Below are 6000 nucleotides of genomic sequence, written 5' to 3'. Positions count from 1 at the left end.
TTCCGTAGATAGGTAGATGCGTACAGTAGATAGGAGCCGTGTGCTATATAATTTCCTGGTGGATTTTTATATCGGGGAAAGCTACGCAATATTAACCCTCATTATTGGACTGGATAAGTAAGTCTCGTGTTATCTAAAGACTTGAGAATCTGGGTCCGTATTCGTAAATGCTTTCGGCTCTTATAACTTCTATTTCCAAAGGCCACAAAGGAGAGTAGTCGGGTTCTTATGAGTGTTTTTTTATTATATTCATGGTGCAGAATCCTTGTTAACCCGGTAGCAGCGACGGGCCAAATTTGTGGCTTTACCGTGTACCAGCGACGGGCCAAATTTGTGGCTTTACCGTGTACCAGCGACGGGCCAAATTTGTGGCTTTACCGTGTACCAGCGACGGGCCAAATTTGTGGCTTTACCGTGTACCAGCGACGGGCCAAATTTCTGCCATGATATAAGCCTCCCAAAATAGATGATGCATAAACTGATCACACATGCGTTGATATATATTATGAAATGGTTTGCGTGAGTGATGATTCTCATTATTTTGCTTACCTAACCTAACCTAACCTAACCTAACCTAAGAAACATGACCCCCGCAGCTACCAGGTTAAACTACCACTAGGCTCATCTTTTGGCAACTTTTCTCTTTTATCTTTTATGGGAGCGGTGAGTAGCGGGCTTTTTTTTTGTGTGTGTGTGTGTACTCTTTTTGTTGCCCTTGAGCCGTGTCCTTTGATGTAAAAAAAAAAAAAAGTCAAACTACCCGTGGAAGTACTACCCATAACCTCCTCGAAAGCCTTATCAAACGTGGGTGTGTAAGCCCCGAAACGCCGGAGAATCTGGGTTGCTGAGACATACACTTTGCAGTCACAAGATATTCGTCTCACTGATATTCCGATAAGAGTCTGATGACTGAGAATCCACGGGTCGGGGAAGGTGCTCTGGATGGGGTGAATGAGGGAGAGGATGAGGAGGACGAGGTAGAGGAGGAGGAGGAGGAATAAGAAAAGGAGGAGGAGGAATCACAGACTTCACCCTCTTGCAGACTCCTTACGTTCTTATGTTCTCACTCTTGGCTCGGCGATGCCCCAAAGCAGTTGCGTCATGCAGATACACTTGAGATGTCGTATAAGAAGGAATCGCTCTATAAACGGACGAGGATCAATAACCTCATGAACTGATAGATAAATGGCTGAATCTTGGCATCCGAAATACCATTGCATGTAGGTACTTGAGATATCGTGAGTGGGAATTCGTTACTACTTGAGATATCGTGTGGGAATCCAATACTACTTGAGATTTCGTAAGTGGGAATCGGATACTACTTGAGATTTCGTAAGTGGGAATCCGATACTATTTGAGATTTCGTAAGTGGGAATCCGATACTATTTGAGATTTCGTAAGTGGGAATCCGTTACTACTTGAGATTTCGTAAGTGGGAATCCGATACTATTTTGAGATTTCGTAAGTGGGAATCGGATACTACTTGAGATTTCGTAAGTGGGAATCCGATACTATTTGAGATTTCGTAAGTGGGAATCCGATACTATTTGAGATTTCGTAAGTGGGAATCGGATACTATTTGAGATTTCGTAAGTGGGAATCCGATACTATTTGAGATTTCGTAAGTGGGAATCCGATACTATTTTGAGATTTCGTAAGTGGGAATCAGTTACTATTTGAGATTTCATAAGTGGGAATCCGTTACTATTTGAGATTTCGTAAGTGGGAATCCGATACTATTTGAGATTTCGTAAGTGGGAATCCGATACTATTTGAGATTTCGTAAGTGGGAATCCAATACTACTTGAGATTTCGTAAGTGGGAATCCAATACTACTTGAGATTTCGTAAGTGGGAATCGGATACTACTTGTGATTTCGTAAGTGGGAATCGGATACTACTTGTGATTTCGTAAGTGGGAATCGGATACTACTTGTGATTTCGTAAGTGGGAATCGGATACTACTTGTGATTTCGTAAGTGGGAATCCGATACTACTTGTGATTTCGTAAGTGAGAATCCGATACTACTTGTGATTTCGTAAGTGGGAATCCAATACTGTTTGTAGGTACTTAAAAATTCGTAAGTGGAAAACTGTTAATATATTACTGTAGAACAAATTACCACCCTGAAAAGCAGCAAGCAGAAGTTCCCGAGCCTTATAGCCTACTTTTTTTTCTTACAACAAAGGAGACAGCTCAAGGGGACAAAAAAAGGAAACAATAATAAAAAAAAAAGCCCGCTACTCGCTGCTCCTAAAAAAAATTATTAATAATAAAAAGAGGTGGCCGAAAGAGAAGTCAATCAGTGCAGTATTTTGAAGCATGCTCAATACCCTCAGTTACAAGGAAGAGTATTTAGTTATCAGACCAATCCGGTTTTAGACAATACGCGTGTGACTGAGGTCCATATCTTCAGACTCTTCCGGCTTTCACAACAAGTATATCAAAAGTCCACAAAGGAGATTAATCGAGTTCTCATGAGTGTTCTTCACGTTCATGGTGCAGAAGCCTTGTCAAACTATCACTAGGCTCATAAAACGACCCATGGAAATACTAACACAATAACCTCTACGAAAGCCTTATTAAATATTGGTGTGTAGGCCTGGAAATGTTAGGGAATATGGGCCTGAAAAACCTATACCTACATCATACCTTTATTATACCTCTACCATACAGGAACGGTACAAAACTACCCATGGAAACACTTAATACAGCAACCTTACGAAAGCCTTATCATATTTAGGTGTGTAGGCCTGGAAATGTTAGGGAATATGGGCCTGAAAAACCTATACCTACATCATACCTTTATTATACCTCTACCATACAGGAACATTACAAAACTACCCATGGAAACACTTGATACAGCAACCTTACGAAAGCCTTATCAAATTTAGGTGTGTAGGCCTGGAAATGTTAGGGAATGTGGGCCTGAGAAACCTATACCTACATTATACCTTTATTATACCTCTACCAGACAGGAACGGTACAAAAATACCCATGGAAACACTTGATACAGCAACCTTACGAAAGCCTTATCAAATTTAGGTGTGTAAGCCTCGAAATGTTAGCGAATATGGACCTGGGAAATCTAGACAATACAGGAGCAGTACAGAGCTACCCATAGGAATACTAACACAACACTACGAAAGCCTTATCGAAGCTGTGTGTGTCGACCCCGAAATGTTAGCGAATATGGCCCTGGGAAACCTATACCATACAGGACCAGTACGAATGAAGACCCTCGATAGGAAATAGATTTAAAGCCCCGGTACTTGGCTAAGGTGACGCTCCAAAGCCGTGTGGTCGAGGGACGGGACCGGCGGACAGGTGACAGGCGTCTCCGTGGGGCCGCCGGTCAGGTCTTGGGTTGCGTCATTACCTGATCAGCTGGGGCGGGTGGCTGAGGCGCGATGACTCCCCCGACCTAGTTTTCCCGAGCGCCCCAACCGGCAGTGTGGCTGGGAATAACGCCTACATTGGGCTGGCTACCGGGGACGAGGCTTAAAGTGCTGGGTGTGGATGAGGTATGGATGAGATAGAGAGGGAAGGGTGGTCATTGTGGGGGTGGTTCGAGGGTTGTTATAATACTACTTGGGCACGACAAAGCCGGCTCTCTCTGCCCGTGTGATGTGTCGGGGATATGAGAGGAGGAGGAGGAGGGGAAGGAATCCACCCACCTTTTAACGCACAGAACGCAAGCAGTATTACCAACAGCTCATCTTTTACCTGTTTGAAAATACCTGTCTTCCTGTTATCATATTTATCTTAACACTTAACCTTAACACCTCACCTTCCTGGATTCGGTGTCAATTAATATGTATGCTTACCTGTCTACCTTACCTTATCTCACCTTACCTTACCTTTCCTTATCTTACCTTTCCTTACCTTACCTGTCTTACCTTACCTTACTTTCTCTTACCTAACCTTGCCTTACTTTACCTTATCTTTCCTTACCTTTCCTTACCTTACCTTTCCTTACCTTACCGTTCCTTACCTTACCTTGCCTTACTTTACCTTTCCTTGCCTTACCTTACCCTACCTTTCCTTGCCTTTCCTTACCTTACCTTACTTTAACTTTCCTTCCCCAATCACAAAACACAAACAACCTCAACACCTCACCTTTCTGAATCTCATATCATATTATTTATCCAGATGTTTAACGTACTTTTATTACTGTTCATTATCCTTTTTTTGTACAGTTTACACGTCTGCTGGTCTCTGGTCCTCTCTACTCCACGTCACCGACTAGACAGATACGTGATGGGAATTATTAACTCTCCTAGGGAATTTCACCATTGTTACTACCATATTCCGTGTCCAGCTTTGTAATGCAGGAGTTAGCAATCACCCTCACTCCTTCAGTCAAGTACATACTGGAGGAAACTGCTTTCTTCTCCTTTTTCCTCTTTTCCTCCTTCCATTTTTCTGTCCTGGGTAGAAAGAAAATGAGAGAAAGGAAAAGTAAAGTTAAGAGAATGGAGAAAAAAATGAGGAAATGGAAAGTTGATGAAATGGAAGAGAAAGAACCTTCATTAATTACCTAACATCTTTATTTGCTCCATTCTCGCTTCAGTAATCTATTTTGCCACAACAAAAAATTTCGATCTCCTTAAGCTCATGTCTAATCCCATTTTGAATTTCCCAAGCCCATCTCTGTGTACCGAATTCCATATCCAGCTGTCTCTATCTCATTTCTTCATTGTGGCGCGCCCGGCTAAGTTTCCTTTTGCCTGTCTCTTACTCCTTTTGAAATACGTAATGATGCCTGGATGGAATTATAGACTTCACCCCATTAGAAAAACCTATTCCTCCTGACACTAACATACGTAGCTCTGGTAGTCTGAAGAATCTAGTCTCAATTATAGGGTTTTCTCTCTTGTAAAAAGCTGAATTTTGTCTACCTTATTAGAAAAAGCTGAATCTAGTCCCAGTTTTAGGCTTTCCCCCCTTATAAAAAGCTGAATCTAGTCCCAATTTTAGGCTTTCCCCCCTTATAAAAAGCTGAATCTAGTCCCAACTTTAGGCTTTCCCCCCTTATAAAAAACTGAATCTAGTCCCAATTATAGGCTTTCCCCCCTTATAAGAAGCTGAATCTAGTCCCAATTTTAGGCTTTCCCCCCTTATAAAAAACTGAATCTAGTCCCAATTTTAGGCTTTCCTCCCTTATAAGAAGCTGAATCTAGTCCCAATTTTAGGCTTTCCTCCCTTATAAGAAGCTGAATCTAGTCCCAATTTTAGGCTTTGCCCCCTTATAAAAAGATGAATCTAGCCCCAATTTTAGGCTTTCCCCCCTTATAAAAAGCTGAATCTAGTCCCAATTTTAGGCTTTCCCCCCTTATAAAAAGCTGAATCTAGTTCCAATTATAGGCTTTCCCCCCTTATAAAAAGCTGAATCAAGTCCCAATTATAGGCTTTCCCCCCTTATAAAAAGCTGAATCTAGTTCCAATTTTAGGCTTTCCCCTTATAAAAAGATGAATCAAGTCCCAATTATAGGCTTTCCCCCCTTATAAAAGCTGAATCTAGTTCCAATTTTAGGCTTTCCCCCCTTATAAGAAGCTGAATCTAGTCCCAATTTTAGGCTTTCCCCTCTTATAAGAAGCTGAATCTAGTCCCAATTTTAGGCTTTCCCCCCTTATAAAAAGCTGAATCTAGTCCCAATTTTAGGCTTTTCCCTCTTATAAAAAACTGAATCTAGTCCCAATTTTAGGCTTTCCCCTCTTATAAGAAGCTGAATCTAGTCCCAATTATAGGCTTTGCCCCTTATAAAAAGCTGAATCTAGTCCCAATTTTAGGCTTTCCCCCCTTATAAAAACCTGAATCTAGTTCCAATTTTAGGCTTTCCCCCTTATAAAAAGCTGAATCTAGTCCCAATTTTAGGCTTTCCCCCCTTATAAAAAGCTGAATCTAGTCCCAATTATAGGCTTTCCCCCCTTATAAAAAGCTGAATCTAGTCCCAATTTTAGGCTTTCCCCCCTTATAAAAAGCTGAATCTAGTCCCA

Source organism: Eriocheir sinensis, chromosome 55 (assembly GCF_024679095.1).
Source record: "Eriocheir sinensis breed Jianghai 21 chromosome 55, ASM2467909v1, whole genome shotgun sequence".
Taxonomy (NCBI): domain Eukaryota; kingdom Metazoa; phylum Arthropoda; class Malacostraca; order Decapoda; family Varunidae; genus Eriocheir; species Eriocheir sinensis.
Note: the sequence above shows the minus strand (reverse complement) of the source record.